Source organism: Thermobia domestica, unplaced genomic scaffold (genome assembly GCF_964235325.1).
Source record: "Thermobia domestica unplaced genomic scaffold, izTheDome1.hap1.1 HAP1_SCAFFOLD_352, whole genome shotgun sequence".
Classification (NCBI taxonomy): Eukaryota; Metazoa; Arthropoda; class Insecta; order Zygentoma; family Lepismatidae; genus Thermobia; species Thermobia domestica.
In genome coordinates, this window is record NW_027656065.1 from 60,576 (window position 1) to 82,933 (window position 22,358).

General features: G+C 32.2%; 1 long non-coding RNA gene across 2 annotated transcripts in view; it reads left to right on the forward strand.

Annotated features, from left to right (window-relative positions):
* LOC145676762 (uncharacterized) overlaps positions 1-22,358 on the forward strand; it is a 138,569-nt gene that overhangs the window by 28,736 nt on the left and 87,475 nt on the right. The window contains exons 2-4 of one of the 2 annotated variants that reach the window (XR_014129457.1): positions 12,444-12,814; positions 16,526-16,646; positions 19,890-19,935. This is a non-coding gene — a long non-coding RNA (uncharacterized LOC145676762). Of the gene's footprint in view, positions 1-12,443; positions 12,815-16,525; positions 16,647-19,889; positions 19,936-22,358 lie in introns of those variants that run through there. The other variant, XR_014129458.1, reaches the window with a different exon arrangement.

Genomic DNA, 22,358 nt, shown 5'->3' on the forward strand with positions numbered 1-22,358 from the left:
TCTTTAAACATTGAAAATTGCTCTTCATTATGTTGGTACAATGGCTGTATCAATTTATACACATATCGTGTAACACTAAAACATGTAACACTATAACATGTAACACTATTTCATGTAACACTAAAACAATGTTTGATATCTAAGGCTTAGGTCAACTAGTATTGTTCACGAGATTCCAGAAACTTTTCGCCTCATGTTGATTCTCATATCGAAAACGAGACGATATTTGCCATGTTTGTCATCTTGTCTCGAATTTAAAAAGATTCTTACCGCATCGAATCTCGTCTCGTTTTCGAGACGAGAACGACACGAAACGAAAAAAAATCTCGTCTCATTGGCAGCATTATTCCCTATTCTTTCAGGAGTTTTGAAACATATTTCATGAATGATGTGATATAACACCGTATTTCATATAGATTTTAGGCGGGCGGGCGCCGAGAAATTTTTGTTCGGAAAATCCACAGCCGAAGATTGGTGGAGTGGTTTGGACTTCGTGGATAAGACACGAATAAGCCCCTGATGCAGATTAAGCACAAGTACGTTATGTAAATATATCCTAATACTAATTAAATAACGATTAAATTTCAACTTCATAGTCTTTAGTACTTTTTTTAAAAGATGTCTCACGAATTTAGAAACACCCTGTACATCTATGATATTTGGGAAGCTGTAGCAACACAAGCTGTCCTCAATATGTTTGCTGATATCTCGAATTGCTGAGTCAAGTAACGGAGACAAGTGCGTCGACCTTGGTACGAAATGAAACTAAATGATAAGAGAAGCTACTGGATAGCGGAAAAGTCGAGACAAAAAATAAATAAAATAAGTCTATGTCTGGTGAGCTGGAGATAGTACAAATTCACCGCAGACAGCCCCGCCTTAATTGCAGATAATAAAAAGTTCTTCCGCGTATCAAGGAAGCAGTCTTTCAAGTGCTGATTTTAGTTCCTGTAGTACTTTTTATTTATTTTTTTTAGCTCTTCCTCAATTCATTTCTTTCTTTTATGTCATGTCGTAGAATACTTAGTCAGAAAAAAAAATTATTTATACTTTAATCAACCATAGAAATGAGAAGCTTTGCAACAGTCGATAAGTCATAACACAAGGTTTCAAATAATTTTATCCATTTCATGGCTGCTACATATTCAACACAGGGGCGTCGGGCATTTCAGACTTTGCATGGGGGGGGGGAGGGAGGGACAAGAGGACCACTGACATAAGAATTTCACGTTTTGTACTAGTATATTAGTAGGCATCGACTAAAGTATATGCATTTCTCAAACTCTTGGGGGACAATTGCCCCCTCCTGCCCTCCCTAAATGACGCCCCTGGTTCAACAAATACTTTTTTTGTTGCTCGTCCGTATGTTCGCAAATCCCTATCAGCAGGACTGTGAACTTCAATTTTTAACTTGAGATTGTCCTGGGGTTCCTTAAGAAGTTGATGATTGAGTTGATTTTGAGTTTAAACTCCCGTTCAGCAGTGAGGCTACATGAGACGTGGATCTACTGATTAACGTGGAATCCGAACCACATGAGCTCCCGCCGGGAATCGAATCCGGGTCTCCTACGCCAAAGGCGTGTACGCTAACTGCTTGGCCACGAAGTAGCTCTTCTTAGGAAGAAAGAGGGGTTGAATTTTCCCCTATACCTCAAAATAAGGGTAATTTATTGGTGACCAAAAATCGAAAAATGCTAATTTCTGAAAAATGGCGATGATTTTGTGCACATTTAATTCGGTATAATCCTTATGAAATTACGAGTTTTTCTAGGAAAGCGGCAGTTTATTTTTTAAGGGCCATATGTGGATATTTTGAACTACTTTTTGTAAAATGGGTCTAGTGATTTTATTCATATTTTGGAAGGGAAAAATATTAATCACCACGGCCATATCAAAAAGGAGGAGTATGGAAGATCAGAACCCTTATACTGAAATTTTCAAGTTACACTGGGTAAAATAGCATTCTAAATCATTTTTAAGTCTCTCTAATAGAATAAATTTCTCCCTGGATTTTTTTCTGGAACAGGCATTGTTAGCAATAGCAATTCTATAATATGCCACATAGTTTATATTTCTTTCAAAAAGCAAAACTGTTTATAGGCTACGAGCAGAGGTTGGTTTCTTTCTATGTTATCGAGGCGTGCCCCCTACTGGCACTGCTGTCGATGTGTATTTTCCCGTATCTTCCTCAAAAGACGAGGGACGAGTTGGTATGGCTGAAGAGATTTTTCAATAGTTGGATGCTGACAGGATTGCCACATTGAATTATTTCATGAGTTTTGCTGTGCACTGTCTTGTTAGCCATTCTATGTAGCTTACAATCTTCATTCGTCAAAAGCAAACGACTGAATGACAAATTAGGACACAGCCAAGGGCATTCACTTCTTTCCCCAAAACAAAGGGATGGTTTCCTCCGTCAGAGAGTGGGGTGGATGGGACTGAAGTATATTTCACATATTTTCCGAGGGCACACTTGAAATAGAAAGGCTCTAGAATATAGTGTAATCCATTTCTTTCGAAAAAAAAAAAAAAAGATTATACAGGTCAATTTATTGGACAGGTGAGTTTTGTTCAGATATTTGAGAGAGAGAACGAATTAGTACGGATATCCATATCTTTTCTTTATTTTAATAGATAAAATTGTAAGACACACATATCGGTGAGGGATAAGAAACCTGTAGTTATACGTACCACATTTATGACCTCTAAGGTAAAGGATACGAATAGTTAAGGCAAATGATGAATGATTATGAAAATTGATGGAATAAGAACGTTGGAGAAAACTTAAGAACACAATGTTATCACAAAACTCACACCGCCTGGGATCAAACCAGGGACTCTCGGACCAGAGGTAAGCGTTTTATCAGTGTCTCCACAGGTGAAGGATAGGGCCCACGACCTACTGCAGATGATTAAAACCATGAATATACACATAAGCACGGTACATGCTAACCTGTACAGACTGTACAGTGAAACCAGTTTAAGCTGGTTTCCTTTGATGTCACAGAAAATATAAATGGCCAACTTACATATACAGAGGAATATCAAAGTAGCTCAACTGATACACAAGTGACCTGGTTACAGAAATATGTCTAATTTAAAAGAGAGTTTACCATATACGTATCTACACTTAAGTTTACTTTATAAAACGCACATATTTAAATCGTTACATACGATAATAATGCATACAGTGATAATAAAATAAAATATACAGTTATCTGCGAAAGTTCACATCTTTGCATGTTGTTTTGCATTGTTATTTCAGTCCATGGTCAATTTGCGGCTATTGGTCCACCAGTGATTGCTGTAAGTGAAATGATGTAGTGTGACTATGTTTAGGTATTTCGGTATCATTATTATTGAAAATTTTAAATGTTAGCAAGAAACAAAGCACGGATTGGAATGGCTAAAGAAACCTGAGGCCGCCCAAACACCTTGTCGTTTCGTGCTAGTTTCACCATCCTTTTCACACCTTTGCACGACACTAACTACGACAGATCGCGGCCGATAAGTCGTAGTGTTTCCGAAATGCTCGTCCCCAGCTCTCTGGCCACCACAATCTGGCGCCTATCAAGCTCTGTTATATCACCAACCATCTCCAACCTACCCATAAGAATCACACTAACTTATCAAGTGAGATCCCTGCCCCTCTGTTTGGAGAGCAGTTCTATTGTGTCTCATGACTTTTACGTCAGCCAACGACTTCGTTCAAAAAATAGGGAGAGCTAGTGGCAATCCTTTGGGAAATCGTACTATAGGCGATTCTAAGCAAATGGGTTCATGGACCCGATTTTCAACGATAACAGATATGAACAGAAACAAAAATGAAGTAGGAAAACGCACACAAAATGTAACTTATAAATCATGGAATGTAACTTATGTAATAGGGTAAGTAAATATTACAATGGACATACTGATACTAATTGTTATTGTTTTAATTTGTGCTGTAGCAGTAATAAGTAGATGATAATTAAGCAAACAAGTAATTAATGATGAACAATACAATATTAACACGTGCTGGTCAGTACCGGTACTGACATGGCCGGTTGAAAGCAACGACGCCAACTTTCCAAAATTTATGTGAGTGCATATCAATGGTGAGACGTGTTAGCCTATATGTTTTCAGGGAAGTCTCGATATTTGATTGATTTATTTTTAGTTAAAATCTTTTATGAACACTGTCATAAAGGGCTGTTCTGTGATAAAGTAAAATATACGGTACTATAAGGATAAGTTGGGGCTGCTGTAGCCGACTTCAACCCAAGAGAAATGGGTTGAAACCCGGTTCCAAACTAAAAGTCTTGTGGGTGTGTTGCACCCACAAGATTATTTATGTGGGTGCCGGAGCCTCGGAGCACCCACGTAGTCGGCGCGCATGGTTGAAAGTAGGCGAAAAGGTCAGATAGTAGGTCACAACAAATTGTCAACAATACCGTCGCCAACATCAAAATCCTTCTGAGCAAGTCGGACGACATATTGTGTTGCACTACGAAGCTAAGATAGTGTTCGCTGATTAACTCAACAGCATTAATAATGCGAATTTGAAGTTCATTCTTTCCTGGAAAACCTCCTATTTCACCCATTCCCATAGACAAATCAAGAGAGGTAAGGCCAGGGAAGAGAGCTGGCCAAGTAACCATAACGACAAATCCATCAATTAGAATAGCTGGTATTCAAATGTTCAAATATCAACAGACTACCATGAGCCGGTGCACCGTCTTGCTGCAAGATGAGGTTCCACCGTGTGCAAGGAAACATCGTCTAACTGGTTCGTTAAATTTTTTGTAACAGATGAATGTAGTTTTACACATTCATGTGTTCATGAAGGATAATGGGTTAACAAGAATGTTTCTAACCATGCCACCCTGTGCCAAGGATTGCGTTAGGGTTTTCCCAAGCCCATGTGTGTCTATTAAGACTATTATTCACACCGGTACGAGTGAAGATCGACTCATCAGTGAATAAAATGTGTGGCATTTGTACTGCATTGTGTACTAGTAACAAATGGCAAAATTGAAGGCTGGAAGCGTAATCAGCAGGGTGTAAGTGCTGCACCGCTTGGTGGTGAAATGGATACAAATTCTCTGCATAATGTCCGCCACACACGGGTACATGGAATACCTAGACGTGCTGACATTTATCTGGTCTTGTGCTAGGACATCGTTGCATCAGGGCAATTACTTCCTCCTGTTCTTCCACAGATTGTCTGGTTTCACGTTCGGAAGTCACTTGAGCATCCTGAGCTGGTGTCCTACGTAATATAAAACATCTCCTGTATTTTTTAGCAGACGCATGAATACTTCCATTACAATACCTGTACACACACATCATGAACACATACTCGTCACTCGTATATGTAGGCGCCATTTGACGGTAACTGTGTGAAATTCTTCGGAAGTAACCCAGATAACAGAGCTTACTAATGTACACGAAACAATTTTAAAATAAACAGAAAATTAACGTAAAACTTAGACCTAAGGCCTAACTCTAAAAAAAATATTTAAACCTATATTACTGTTCATTCACAAATGGCTACACAGATGTGAAAAGATTGGTCTCCAAAAGAGAAGAATCAAAAGTTATGTTTGATAGTGTTTGAAAAAGTTCTTGTACCAGGCACACTCTCACAACATTGTAGGTGTGACGCTTGATGACTGTCTTGTGTGCTGCCACCTGTTGGCAAACTTGCAAACTCAGTATGAAACACTCCAAATCGTCGATCATTTTAACAGGGATGAGTCTCGAAACTACTATTCAGTGTTTATCAGGGGAAATTATGGTTTGTATACTTCTAAAACATAAGTGAATTGATCGTGACGGTATTTTTATTTCTGTTCATATCTCATTATATCTCTTTATATATATGAGACAAATATATATATATTGTTTGGATACTGTTGACGTTATGTTGACAACACCATCTTTAGAGTAAAGAAACGATTCGTCCTATGTCACAAAGAATGTGGACGCACCTTGCTTTGTATATGGATCAGATTCATACAGAAAACGTGCAGACTTATCTAATTAATATCTGTTAAATGTACGATAAATTTTAGCCCAACTTGTACTACAACGAAGACTATAAATGTGTTGGTCCCTCTTCGTACTATGTGGCTCATTTACGCACTATATCTTCCACGTATATGTTAAAATATAGCCAACTTATCATATGATGTTAGAAAATGGCTAACTTTATAGGTTCCTCTGAATTTAGAAGTACTCATTATCAACAAATGCAATCAAAGGAATTACAAATCATTTAAGAAGCTTATGGTAAAACACTGAGCTCGTGGAATACAATGAGTTCAACTTCCAGGCATTGACTGAATAATGATGATTAAGTCCGGTTGTTATTAAAGAGAACTGAAATAGAAAGTGACGCATTCGAGATGCACATTCAGTGACGCAGTCACGTGGAAATAAATTCAATTGTTCGCTTACTCAGGGGTCGAAGTCTATTCCAAACAGGGAACGATAGAAATACAAGAAGCTCACTCGATCACATAAAAGAATTTTCCTTTGTTACAAATACTGTCATTATAACTCAAGAGCAAAAATAGGTTGTGAGTTCGCAAAAGACGCAGAACTTCAGTCTTTCCCTGAGTAACCCTCAAGATTTATATGCCTACATGTAATATGTAATTCTAATATATATGTATACATATGTCTACATTCTGTTAAAATAAAATAAAACTTAAACCACTACAGTTTACGATATTAAGCATGTAACTTTCATTACAAAATAAACAAGTGTGTTGCTTGACAAAAAAATTGCATGTAACTTAAACGAGTGAATTCATGACAGCGCTTTGTTTAACAGTTTCCAAAAACGAAATGAAATGAAATCTTTCAGTTTAACGTCTCACGATTATGTCCTTTAGGCTAACGGAAATGATTAAGGCAAGCGAATGATGATGGAAGAATTGGTGGAATGTGAGAGGAAACGGGAGTACTCCGAGAAAACCCACGGGTACCATACTGTTCAAAACAAACTTACTTGGCCGGGGATCGAACCAAGGACCCCACGCACAAGAGGTAAGTGCTCTACCACTGAGCCGCCGTACCCTCTAAAAATTCTAAATTGGAGTTTGAAAAAAAGTGTTTGCAGAAACTATTTAACATTTAAAAACATATTTACTTCGTCAGTATTTCAATTCATCGCTAAATGAATTGCACATGAAGAAATTCTCTAATAGTAAAGGATCCTTTTAAGAGGATAAGATTTGCGAGAAATAAGTTAATGAGAGTAAACGACACAAACATGTTCTTTTCTGTAGTCAAATATAGGGTAACTTTATCACCGGAAATCTTTATTTTGAAACAAGTTTAAGGTACGTATATAGCGACGACTTAATGTATTTACATATGTGCTTAGTAGCAATTTTCTTCGGTTTATAGAGAGGCATTATTAGGAGCATCCGGTTATTAGAGGCATCTGTTGTTCTATAAAAAACACATAAAATTCTGTGGTGAAATTATTAGACATTTCTAACCCTTTACAGGTGTTATGAGAATAAATATGTAACGAGGAAAGAATTGAACTAAATAAAAGTTAAGAAGATTCTTAAATATAAAAATTAATTATAAGCGTTGATTGAATAATACGATGAAAAATTATGTAATTCTACAACGAGATACAAATTCATCTATTTGAATACATTATTGCATCATCTACTCAATTTATATTCTAATAAAAGCTTAACGTCTTACGTAAATCTTATGAATTAAGACTTCAGTTTATTTAATAACAAGATGACACTTTTGGCTAACACATTTGGGTTTTAGACTAGAAGTTGTAGTCCTAATGTTTATCTAAATGTCGTTCATACTATAAGATATAGTGGTTTTAAAACAATCAAAATTGAAGTTGATCTTCTAAGGATAGTTAAGGAATCAATATTAACCGTTTTTTCCAAGTTAGGTCAATGATATTGTATTCTTAGTAAAATAAAATTAATACATGAAATTATAACATAATTATATACATGAAATATATACATGAAATCATAATATATACATGAAATTATAACCCAATTAAGTTTGTCATTTGTATGTGAGCCATAGACGGCTAAAGACAAGATTCACTAAATTGATGGTAAGTCCTATTAGTTGAGAAATGAACCTAAATAGAAAAATCAACAATAATAATCTTCATACAAGGAATGTGATATCGTTAAAAAGAAATACGGTCACCTCTTGACATAATGCTAAAATCACTATTACTGATGATTATAGAGAAACCATGAATCGCGATTTAAAGGTTTTGTCCATCGTAAATTATTATCGTAAGAAATATAAATTAAATAAATAATTAAAATTTATACATTATTTCTTTCGAGTAAATTTGGAGAAAAATGGCATCGAGAACCTGAATAAGAAAAATTAATAAAATAGAAAAAGGATATATATAAAGTATACGTAAATTAGCAAACGAAATTTCCCATAGAATCTCTACAGTATATATAGGAACATGTAAATTATATCATTAAGAAGGAAATACATTATACAAGTAAGGAAAATAAAAGATGTTCATATTCAAAATAAGTTAAGAAAGTGCTTGTGTGAATTATCAGCAAAAGTAAATTTAAGTAACAAAAGTATTCACTTCCAAACACAAGAAACAAAATGCTAAACACGATTTCCCTATCATGCTACCTGTATTTTGTAGAGGAAAGGTATCAAGTTTATTAATATTAAACAGATCTAACAAGCCAATTTATTACGAAAGAAAAAGCAATTTATTCTTGTAGCAAAATAACTAACTAGAACGTTAGTCTTATACACTTTTATAACTTTCGTGAAAAATGTTAAAAATGTGATGCAAGCAGAAGAAAACACTGTAAATAGAGTTACGCAAGATACGAGACGAGAATTTTCTGTCAAGATCCGAGACAAGACAGAGCTCTTCCAATAAAAGCAGTTTTCGAGACGAGCCATCATTTTCATGATACAGTTTCAAGTTGAGACAACCTCAATTCTTGTATCATACACATTACTAACTGTAGCTCAGCTATATTTTTCTACTCTTGATATAATTATTCACATTGTCAATTTTCAAAATTATAGTTGGAATTCTTTTTGATTCCTGTCAGTTAATTAGAAATTTTAATAAATGTTCCCCAAGAGACGAGAAAAGACAAGAAATAAGGTTTTGTTGTCTTTCTCACGTAAATTTTAAAGAAGTATCGTCTCATATCGATTCTCGACAACTTCATTCTTGTTTTGTCTCGATTCTCGGAAAGCTATTCTCGTCTTGTGTAAATTTATGTACAACATTTATGCCATGATTTTTTTCTTTATTTCATGTAGAAATTATCAGAAGCTTTCACGTCATAAGAGGTCCACGAAGACTGTGATATAACAATATTTCAATCGTGGTTATTATCAGAGAATGTCGTGCAATGTTTTGCGTATCTTTAAACTCCTACAAATGATCTTCATTGTGTTCGTACATTCACTTCATCAATTTCTAGTTTTTATACTATGCATCATATAACACTAAAACAATGTTTGAGATCTAAGACTAGCGTGAGATCTAAGACAGTGTTGCCTACGAGACTCGTAAAGTTTCTCGGTTTTGTTTCTAGTTTTCCAAAAGTACACTGTTGTGGAATAGTCTGCTTTTTCCACTCACGCCGATTAAATTCTAAGTACTACATGCTGAATCATAACAACAATTTGTGAAGAAAAGAATTATATTACTGTAATTAGAACGTCTAGTGGAGAACGTACTGGGTAAATGATGCTGACTGCAATTACTAGTAGTTCGTGTTCAATGTGTGAAGAAGTCCGTTGAGCAATGGGGAGAAATGAACGAATTCTGACAATAGTTATAAATCCTAACAAAGGATGTGCTCAAAACATAAGGAAGAATCTTGGAGAGAAAGGTGTATTATATCGTAACTGTACGCGTTATCAAAGCAATACGGAAGAAACTTTTTAATCCAGAGTTAGAACATATTGGAACAACACACAGAACTTCAGTTTTAAATTTGTATACTACCAGAAAGTTGACACTTGCTTTGTAAGAATGGCATGCGCCAAAACTAATTCCTAAATATAATAAATTCGTTCAGTCTGATTTCTGATTAGAGATGCAAGGTCTCGGAAAAGAATTGACTTTTTAATTTTTTTTTTTTCAATTGCTATGTTGTCTGGAAAATTTTGGTCTTTTTGAACATTTGGAATTTAATGAAGAACTAACACTACGTTCTACTTCTCTTTTCCCTTTAAACATAACAAGAAATTTAGTTACTACTGTATCTAGTAGTAACGACACGGTCAAGAACGACAGTCAAGAATCAAAGAAAATTGGCCACTCGACAGAAAAAAAGGAAAATCAGTAGACACAATGAATTTTCTAATTCAAACGAATTGTTTATAGAGCTATTAGTGGAGTAATATTCAACGACAGAGTTTTAAAAAGATAGTAAAAAAAAATAGTGTTAGCAGTAACTTCTGAAAATATAGTAGTTAAGCTTCGTGGTATAACGTGGTTTACATGCATAAACTAGAACTTTAGTAATGTTTCAGAAGTTAAAGACACATTTTAAACAGATTACCCGGAACAGGTAGTTGAAATTCGAGGGAGAGATGGTTACAAACTCAATAACCATATTTTCTATTTCTTACATGTTGATACGGCATAACCATAAATAAGTAATTCTGTGAATAATGCTACAGTTAAGCTAACATCATAACAAAAACTGAAGTTAATGACTTTAATTTTGTAAAATTAACTTACAATAAGTTCGAATAGAATATCTAGGGTCATAATAGGGTTTCCCAACGGAAAAGGAAATGTGCGCGAAATTTTATACCGAAACTAAATCGGATTCATATTTTTTCTTAGTTTATGCTACTTCTCTACTTGACTGCTAGTTTGAATTTAGCAACGCGAAAAATTAGGCACCTAATACGGTGGTTAGGCAATCGAATTGATACTGCTGAGATACTGAGTTGCATGACTACATTTGCAGGTAACTGGAAGAAATACCAGTCAAACCAATCGAAGGAGCCAGTCCAGACTCATGAGTAGCGAACGTTGCAAAGGGACTTTACTAATTGTCGATTTATACAGGAAAGCAAAGGTGATATTTAAATAAGAAAGTCACGGAAAGCCAAAACGGAGAACATTTTCGTTTTTTCTCAAAAAGGTATCTTTTAATGAAAAAAATCGATCCCAAAAAGCAGCTATTTTTTGCATCTTTCTTCTGGATTAAATTTGGCTCAAATTTCGGTAAATACTGCTGTCCCCAAAAGGAACAAGTTTGATTCATGTTTATTATTTTTTTAAATCAAAGTTCGATAGCAACACTTACACAAGTATAGGATAAAGTAATTGATGACATATAAACCTTCTCTCCCTTTTAATAAGTGTTTTAAACAGTAATATAATACATTTTTAAAAATACATACTTAGAAAGAAACAATACTTAGATCCATCTAAATATTTACATCTAGGACGTAAATAGAATGTTGCTAACTATTTAGAAGAAAGTTTGCTTTGTCCATGAAAATTTGTTGAATATTTTACCACTTTTCTTTACAAAATCTCAAAGAAGATATAAACTAAGAAGTAATTTTATTTATACCCTAAAAAGTTTTTTAAAAAATGTATAAGGAACCTATTCTAATTCAGCAAAAAGATTAGTGCATAATACTCGGAAAAAGGCTGCGAAATAATCCCGATAGTTATCAAGAATATTAGATATCACGTTAACTGAACACATATAAGCTTTTTCCTTTTTAAGAGAGAATTTTAGTTACATATAAGAGTGAAGTGATTCTCTAATGAATTAATTGCAATGATGAAACTGGTGTTGTCAAGAAAATCGAAATAGCCAGAACAAGTAGGATTTTGGGCTTACTGTTTTCATTGAACAATGTTGTGAAATATTCTATTACTAATCACTATCCTTTTCGCGTACTCTAGTTGAAAAAAGTAATTAAAATTTGTTAAAAGTAGTGATATGTTCAAAAATTGATTTCCGATTATTTATGCCCTAGCTTCGTTCATACTTTACTTCCAAAGATCCTCATCCTGAACTCTATGAACAAATCAAAAATGTTTCGAAGCATAAATATCTACCAATATATATAGATAGCAAAGGTTTCAAAACGATATAAACATCTCACAATTACGTCTCTATCCATCTATTTGCTATTGCTTTGAAAATTATACTGTTTTCCATTGATACTTGAACTATTATCGATTAATAATTGTAGCTGTATGTTTTATTGATAGTTTAATAGCTTTTTTAAAAAATAATCTTTCTCGTTGATAGTTTAACTATCATTTATTATAAATGCTGGTTTTCAGTGATAATTTTTTGACTCGTAATAGTATTTTTCATTGTAATGTATAATATTTTACAGAAAATATTTCACTGATAGTTAAACTTCTTGTCATTAACACCAATATTTCTTATTTATATGGACAGCTATAATACATTTACACACTAAGGAAATTTGAAAGGAAAATCGTCGAAAAATATATGGCTCAGTAAGAAGAGGAAATCAATGGATGATAAGAAATAATGAGGAAATAGACAGTATACTAGAAAAACAAATTATTGTAAGATTTATTACATCACAGAGGCTGAAATGATTCGGATACTTAGAAAGAATGGAAGGTAATAGAATGCCGAAAAAGATGTTTAATGAAAAGATATATTCTAACAGGAAAAGAGGACGTCCCAAAATAAGATGGAAAGAAAATGTAGAGCAAGATAAATGGTTAAAGACCGAGAAGCTTGGAAATATGTGATGTAGGAGGCCAGAGCTCACCCTGTACTGTATGCCAGTTGGTAAGGTAAGGTATATTGTATTTACAGATAATTGAAATATTTTTTGGTCATCAGTAGTATTTTTATTGACATACATTAATATTTCCATCGTTAAACGATTGTTTCTGAATGAAAGTCTAATAAAAAAAAATTAATAACATTTTCACTTGTCTAAATGTATCATAACTATTTGGTATACTAAATTAATAACTTCAAATATAAAATATTTATAAATATTCGGAGTGATGTAAAAAATTACATAACTGTCAAGATAAGTCTAATTTTGTAGTCAACATCTAGTTCTGATTAAATGCTCAATATATAAAGAGGAAATGGATTTGTTAATAATATTTGTATAATTATTATTGTGAAAGAAGAAATTCGAGAAAATATGATCAAACGCATGGATATCAGGGCTTTGAACTGCCTTCTTTTACTACATTATGCAAACGATCTATTGATACACATGGTATGCCTAAAATGATTATACATGAAAGTAGTTCTCAATGCATGAAGTAAGTGTTTGCAGAGACAAATAAGGAATAACATTGATTTTATTTACAATTTTCAGTACATTATTTGAATTTAAGGGATGTATAATAGTAAATGTTCTAAAGTAAATCTTAAAGTGCAATTGAGCATAGTAAATATTATTAGTATTATAACATACCACTATCATATTTTTGAAAACATAAACTCAGTTAATATTTTAATATTTCCTTAGTTTGCTACATTTCTTTCTTGCATGATATTTCGTCTGGTTTGTCAAGCTTCTTACGCACGAATAAAGAAAAATTAATAAAACTTTAATATGATTTCGTACAGAAATTTGAGTGAACTTTATAAAATCTTTGTACAACTCAGAAAAATTGAGGAAAAACGTAGGATTTAAAGAAGTGTAACGTAATTCTTTTAAAAACGTTAATAAAATATAGTACTTCAAGAAAGGTAATTCAAATATAAAGGTAATTGATATTGACAATGAAAATAGATCAAGTATCTATGAAACATCCTTCAATGAATCAAAAATATTTCAATTATCAAATGAAAATAGTTAAAATATTAAATAAATTACGGTGTAAACATATTAATTGGACATAACTTGTAATATGCTGTTAAACACCTTAAGCAATATTTTATTAAATTTTAGTCAATTATAATATTTATTTAAATCTTACTTCATTCAAAAAGTATTGTTAATTTTTAACAAAAACAGTTGATGTTCATATTTTATATCACCTTCTGTCGTAAGCAATATGATATGTACGTATCACAAGTACCTTTTGCCTTCAACAGCATATAGACATACATATTTTTAGCAAACAGTTAATAACCTCAAAATTATCTCCACCATAAAATTTTAAAAAATCGTAAAATTAGCAAATAAACGCAAATGAAATGAAAGGTTATTATACGTAAATTCTGTCCTTCAGTCCAAATATTCAATTACATTAAAATATTACTCTTAGCGAAAAATCTAAATCGACACTAATTTACTAATATTTACAGAAATTAGAAAGACAAAGGCTTCCATTATATTATTTGACGTATTAAAATGCATATTTTTTAACATGTGAAGATAAGCAAGTCATTGGTATCACAATATGTAGTGTATACATCAAATTTTATGTGTAATATTCTACATGCTATTGTAATAAACTCTCAGTTCTCAGTTAAAAATATTTATTTACCAATGAAACATGTTCCTGACATCGATAATCACAAATAACTTAATTATCAATGAAAATACAGTTAAAAAGTCAATTAGTGATACGACGAACAATAGAAAATCAGTTCAACTATCAAGAAAATACGCTACTGACTGGAAGTAGTTCAACAATCGACTGATAATGCTCTCGTCAATGAAACATTTTATATATCATTGAAAATAATATAGTACTATACATTAATAGTAGTTCAATGAGTAATGAGGATATTTATGAAATGAAATGTAGTTAAAGAGAAACACTACTATTTAATGTTCTATGAAAAACATTACTCCCAATGACATATACTTAAATCAACAGCAAAATAACTTAAAATAATACATTTATTAAAACTTGTAACAAAAATGTATTTTCAATCACATTTAAAAATGTTAATATAGAAAATTAATAAAAATGTTTTCCTACTCACCTACATATCGAATTACATCAACAAATTAGTATTGAGGTCAATGTTACTAAATACTAATTTACAAACATTTACTATCATATGAATTACTTGGTTAAACTTGGTTCGTTGGCACATATTCGTATTTTATTTATACAACTGTAGTATACAAAATAATACAGTATTACTATTAAAAATATTAATCTTGCTTAGTGTTTTAAATGTTATTTGATTCAGAGGAGTTTTCAATAAAAATGTTTGTTTTAATTTGCTCTGTTTACATATGATACGTAAAAACAGGCCTTGCAGGCATGAAAAATGGTTCAGGAAGACTAGCTTCAATTTAATTAATATAAGGCTTGTAAACATTTATATTTATTCTACATTTAATGTAGTGTATAAAAGTTGTTTTCAAAATCCACACACTTTTTCTTTTATAAAATAAGGAGCATAAAGTTCTTAAGTCCTTTGGAATAAACACTATTGCACTGTATATATGCACACGAACACATAAATATAAGAGTAGAAAATATGTATATTAACTGATATACAACAAAAATGAATTGAAATAACACAAACTTCAACAGACAAATAAAATTAACGTATTTCTCAATTGTTATCTATGAGTTTTGTCTTAAATATACAAAAGAATGTGTGTACTGTAAATATTTAATATATATAAAATATAATTAAATAAGATATAAAAAACAAATCCTGCCTGTACACATGCATAATATAAGTGCATCGAATGAAAATTAGAAGAAAAATTTATAAGAGTGGTATTATATACACTGCTGGATACAAAGAGATAAATTGTCTCTGCTTTTAATACTTTTTTTTTGTAAACTTTGGTGACAGTTTATATTTTTTAAAAAAATGTAAAGTGTCTTAAATAATATGGAAATGCATTAAATAATAAGATAAAATACTTTGATTGCTTATAACAGAAATTCAAACGAAGTAACGATTCAAACTCATCCCGGCAATTTCATCTTTTAATTTCTTCTAATGTTGACACTGAGTGTGTATTGATTTTACCTAGGTATACACTAACATGTCACTTGAATCAGAAATAAGTTCTATAAATGCATATTAAGTTATTTTTATGTGTGACAGAAACCTTTCATTTTATTTTAAAAGACTACAGTGTCTAAACAAATACATCAAATTGTATAAGACTTACTTTTTTTTATATATCTTCATAAAAAACTATTGTATGCTTTCCAGATTCTTGATAACTTCAATCAAACACAAATTCATTTTTTCGAAAGAAAAATACCTTTAGAAAAAGAAACTTGTTCTATACATTCCTTTGTTTGTATATAGGTGTGGACTTTGATCTTGTTCACACAAATTCACATTCAATGATATGGATACATTATTGTGTTAAATTTTAGCGAAGATAATGTATATTTAATACGTAAATAAATACTGTATTGTTAGTTGACACATACGGCGTAAATCAACTAGACTAATTTCATGAACAAATATGATCTTGGGTCGAAAGTTATTGAGCGTTAGATGAAAATACATACAATGCACATAAAACCCTACATTGCATTTACGGTTAGAGAAACTGAAGTATAGAAAGAGAAGTAAAATTAATAATCAAATCTATTCCACAGAAACCAGCTTACTGTAATACACTGAAATATGTGTATATATTGGACATCTCTATATCAACACAAGGTACCAACGTGATAGAGTGTCATTCACTTTAAACAGCATTATTGGAAACTTAACCAAGTAAGTTACAAACAAATAGTCAAGTCAAATTTACACTACTTCTACACTAATTACTTATAGTGGCGCTAATACCGCTATTATAAATTAGGAATAATAGATATGCTTAAATTATCTTTGATTGCTTGTTTAAGCCTTTTCCGTTTAAATTATCTTTGATTGTTTAAGTATTTTCCTTCTTTCATACAGCAGTTCGAAGAAGTAGTTTTGTACGAAAAAAAAATCTCGCGAATACTTTCGGGCAATGATGTTTTTAACAATTTCAGATGTGGTTTAACACTGAAACAATGCATCAAGCGACTTCACTTTGTTTTAGGGCCAAAGTACCATACAATAGGATTGTGAGCAATTAGTTTTCTGAATTCCAGCGTGGTTGCACATTCTCCCAGTGACGAATTTCGTGAAGGTGGTCAGTCCATGTCTGTTGTTGTCTATAATGTTGATGCTGTGTGTGAAATGATTAAGAGAGATCGGCATGTGACATACCGAGAGTTCCAGACATCCTTACATATTGACATGAAATCAATAATTACGATTTTTCACATACGGAAACTTTCAAGCCGTTGAATCCTGCACACCTTGACCAAAGATCAGAAACAAACTCGTGTCAATTGATGTAAAGAAATGCTCAAAAAATTCAACCGAAGTATATCACATTTGTTGTACTACATTATTACAACGAACGAAACTTGGATCTATTTATACAGCAACCCACTGTTTTGGTATTTCAAATTGAGCCGAAACCAATAGCAGCTGTTGTTTCCAGGAGTGTTGACTAGTGCTGATTCCTTGTTTATTCGGTACACCACGCATGTGGCAATCATAACTTTAGAAGTTGGAAGGACTGTAAAAGCTGAGTGATTGACAACAATTTGTTTATCAGATGTTGAAAATGAAATGAAATCTTTCAGTTTTACGTCCCACGGTTATGCCGGTTAGGCTAAAGGAGACGGAAATTTATCAAATGTTATCAATGAATTTGAGGAAAATAAACCCAAATTGTTCCATCATTCTTCACCACCACAATGCCAGTTTACACTTAGCATATCAAACCGTTGATTTTTTCCCCAGAAAACTCCTCCAATTAGTAACTCATTGTCCGTACTCACCTAATTCCTTCTCATGACTTATTTTTGTTACCGCACATGAAAAGCAAGATTCATGGTGAGCGATTTGTCTCGTTTGATGCAGCTGTTGACGCATTCTGAACAGTGATTTCTGAGACATTTCTTCAAACTGCCATGAAAAATAAAAGATACAGACTTAAACAAATTGAGAAGTATATTTCTTCTGAATTTTATAACATTGAAACACTAACACCACTGAAGTAGCAGTCTGCAGAAACTTTTCGAGCAACCCTCGTACATATATAAGAAAATATCATTGTAAATTGTATCTAACATGTAATTCTAACGGAAGAATGCGAAATTAATTCATCACAATAAGTAACTGTCGTTAAATATAAATAAAGGTAAGTGGATCCAGACGTTTAAGAAGGACGTCACATCGATCTCATGAGATATTCAACATGAAATATGTTAAGTGTTAGTCGAAAAATTTTCCAAAACAGTATAGGTAAGGTGGCAGTAATAAACATGAAATAAAAAGAATTTTAGTGGAATTAATAGAAAGAAGATATATCCTCACTGATTAATACAAGATTGAAAAAAAAATGATTGAGTTTGGGTTTAACGGGGTGTGTCAGCGATGAGGCTATAATATTTCCATCACGACGAGATCAGCTGCCACATCATTCACAGACATAGTTCTGCTCAATCTAAAATGTGACAAGAATAATACAGTTAAACAAAATATATTTTTAAAAGCTGCTATGCAAATAAAACTAGAATAATAACAGAAGTTTAAAGCAAAACTGTAACTCAATTTGGACGAGGTAACTAATAGAGAATTTCTAGATTTAAGAAAAAAATCGTTTTTCATTGATTTTGTAGATCGCGTAGGATATACAGGGTGGACCATTTACTTTGAAACGATCTTGTAGGTTTTAAACTAATAGACAAAAACGCAGAAATTTCATCCATGCAAAGATCGACAGAGAGACACTGATATATTTTACAGTACCATTAGATTACCAATGTTGACAACACAAATTTATATATATTTAAATGGCATTACGTCAAGTTATTACATACTGTAAATCTACATATTAAACGTAAACTCAAAATACTATTTATTACTCAGTGTAACAACTTTAAGACGTTACAATATTACAAACATCGAAACCATACTTTGCAGGCTTCTACAATATTGATAACAAGAATAAGAAGAGGCAATGCAATCCAATGTACCTTAGTGTCGATACTATGATCATAATATGGTGTATTCCGAATAATAGGAACATAGCTACAACAGACTAAAACTTCTTAAAAGGCTTTATTTCAAAAATCTGCTTACTTAAGTACCACATCCAAGTACATAGTTAGTTTCCAATGGATGTAAAGATTAAAATATTGTTTACAGTAATTCGATATCTCAAACCATTCTGAAATATTGTAGATACTTTTAAAGTTTGCAACACTGCTTAAAATGATGTAATTCTGAAAACTTGTTGAATTACAACTGCCAAGGAAACTATTATGGTAATATTATATACATATATATATATATATGTTGTTTTAAATAATTCCAACAAATACTCCATTTTAAGCAGTATAGCAAGCTTTATCAATGTTTTTCGTTTTAAGATATTACATTACTTATATTTAAGTAATGTACATTACATTACTTATTACATTACTTAAGATATAACAATGTCTTCGAAACGTTTTAAGATAATATATTACTGTAAACGCATTATGATTGTCGAGGAATATCTGGTTTGATTTCAAGTCATGTGAGTTTGTGACGGACATCCTGTGAGTGGGTTTTCTCGGAGTTTTCCTCTTTCCATCCACATTCGCATTCCACCAGTTCCTTTCGTAATTCTTAATGATCTTCTCCTTTAGCCTACAGAAGATACGAATGGGACGTAAAAACTGAAAGATTTAATTCTTTAAATCTGTTTGAACTCATGACTAACTTGTTAGTTATGATATCGTAGTGGTCCCTGCCGCATTCAATTATCTCGTATTAATAGAATTTTGAGTCCTTGTTATATTATTGATTAATAATCTGAGATATATTACTCACTGATAATTTTAATGATCAAGTGTGAAACTAGCCTTATACAAAGTAGTTTTATTTATTTATATATTTATTTATTTATTTGAATTTTATCCCTATCAGAAATGAGCAAGCCCTAGAATTTTATGATGACACTACCGTCAGCGCGATTTAATACGATTATTAGGTGAGTAAGAATGTTCAGTTTATATCTACATTAAATTTATTTCGACCATGGTTTTTCTATATTATCAGCAAGATTTCATTCTCTGAAAAAAGAACAGAATATACTTAGTTTAAGTAAATAAAAGCATTAGGTGTATGCAGAGCTTTGCCATTACTTGAATCATCTGATTTGAATATTAATATGTATTAGTTATGTATGTTACACTCTTTCAATTGTCCATCAATAGATCACAAGGTAATTCATCTATCTGAAATCTAATAAATGCATTTATTTCTGAGTTTATCTCTCAGAAAACACTAGAATCAACATATGAAGTTTGATTCATACACTGCTAATAAATAAATAAATAAATAAATAAATAAATAAAATAAAATAAAATTTTAAAAAAATAAAAATAAACAAACTACTTTTAGAAACAGTAGGACACTTTACACATTACCGACACTCTTTGAACACTTCCACATTACACATATTCACCCTTTGCAGATACTGAGTTGTCCAAGTATGTTCCAGATGTGTATACAAAATGTAAAAAATGTATATCATCACTGTTTTCGAACTATCTGCCGAGAATAAGTGTTTTAAATATGTCATACCAGATACTGTTTTTAGAGAATTAACGTGTTTGGACACACGAAGTACACTTTAGAAACACTATTTCACCAATTTCCCCTTTAACATATGTACTAAAAGTGTATAAATGGTGCTTTTTTTACAGTGTACATTTATTGCTGATTCAAACTGTCACAAAGTAGTACAATCAATAATCAACATTTGAAATCTGATTCATATATTTATTTGACACCTGATCTGCCATAAACCTACAAAGCAGTTGACTAAACATGTGAAATATGATTCATAAATTAATTTCTGACTTGATCTGCCACAAAGCACCAGAATTAACAATGTGAAGCGTAATTTATGTATTTATTTCTGACTTAACCCGCCGCAAGAATCAGAATTAATAATCATATAAACTATTTTTTTTCGTTACAGGTGAATAGTATGATAATTTTTCTATCATTTTCTAAAATTAGTTTTCGTGAAGATTAGCATGATATAAACAAAGTTGTATGCACAGTGGCCGTATTTGGGGCTCAACACCTATCTTTCAAATTAAAATCATGTAACAAGAATTTCAGAAAAACGAAAAATGGATCAAAAGATTGCGATCTTGGCCAATAATTAGTTTTTGGGTCAGAGACAACAAAATTTTTGAACGCCCCCTACATCGAGTTTTCGTACTTTTTGCTAAATAAGCACATCATACTGAGTTAACTGGTGGTTTGGGTTTGGCTGCACTATATGTAGTTCTCCAGATATAAGACCTACAAGAAAATTTTCTTGTTGCAATTTATTGAGTCGTTTAGGAAATTTGGATCAGGGACCACAAATTTTTGAACGGCCCCTAAATCGAGTTTTCGTATTTTCTACAGAATAAGCACACCATACTGAGTTAAGTGATAGTTGGGGTTGGCTACACTATATGTAGTTTTCCAGGTATAAGGCCTACAAGAAAATTTTCTTGTTGAAATACCTTGAATATTTTAGGCAAATTGGATCTGAAGCCACAACGATTTTGAACGGTCCTTAAATCAAGTTTTCGTATTTTCTACGAATAAAAACATCATACTGAGTTAACTAATAGTTTGGATTTGGTTACACTATATGTAGTTCTCCAGACATAAGGCCTACAAAATTTTTTGTTGTTGTCGTTGAAACATATTGGATGGTTTGGGCCACAAAATTTTTTAATGTCCCCTAAATCAAGTTTACGTACTTTCTACGGAATAAGCACATCATACTGAGTTAACTGGGTAGTTAACTGATAGTTTGGGTTTGGTTACACTCTATGTAGTTCTCTAGATATAAAGCCTTCAAGAATTTTTTTGTTGAAATATATTGGATCTTTTGATCAAAAAAAAGAAAAAAGGAAAGAAATAATATACAAATCAAAGACTATTGATTAAATACTATTACACTTAGGAGACTCGTAGAATTGATCACGAGATTGTAGTTGAGGGTGTCTCGTCTCGGAAAGTTCTCTCAACTCTTGAGCAATCCTAATTTAGTGCTGCCCACGAGACGAGAAATAAAGTTTTCTCGTCTTATCTCTTAAATTTTGCAAAATTCACGCCGTATCTCGAAAATGTTCACGTCTCGTTTAGTAAATTTTGTACAAAATTTATGCCCTGACTTGTCTTAATTTTATCTCGAAAGTTGTCAGAATACTTCCGCGTCACGTGACGATTGCAAAGTGTATGATATAACAAAACTTAAACCAAATTTATTATTGTATTATATTGTGTATTGACTTATAATCTTTCAAGAGTCATTAAATGGTCTTCAATATATGCGTTAGTGTTTCCCACGAGATGAGACAAGCCTGGATTTTCGTGTCACGA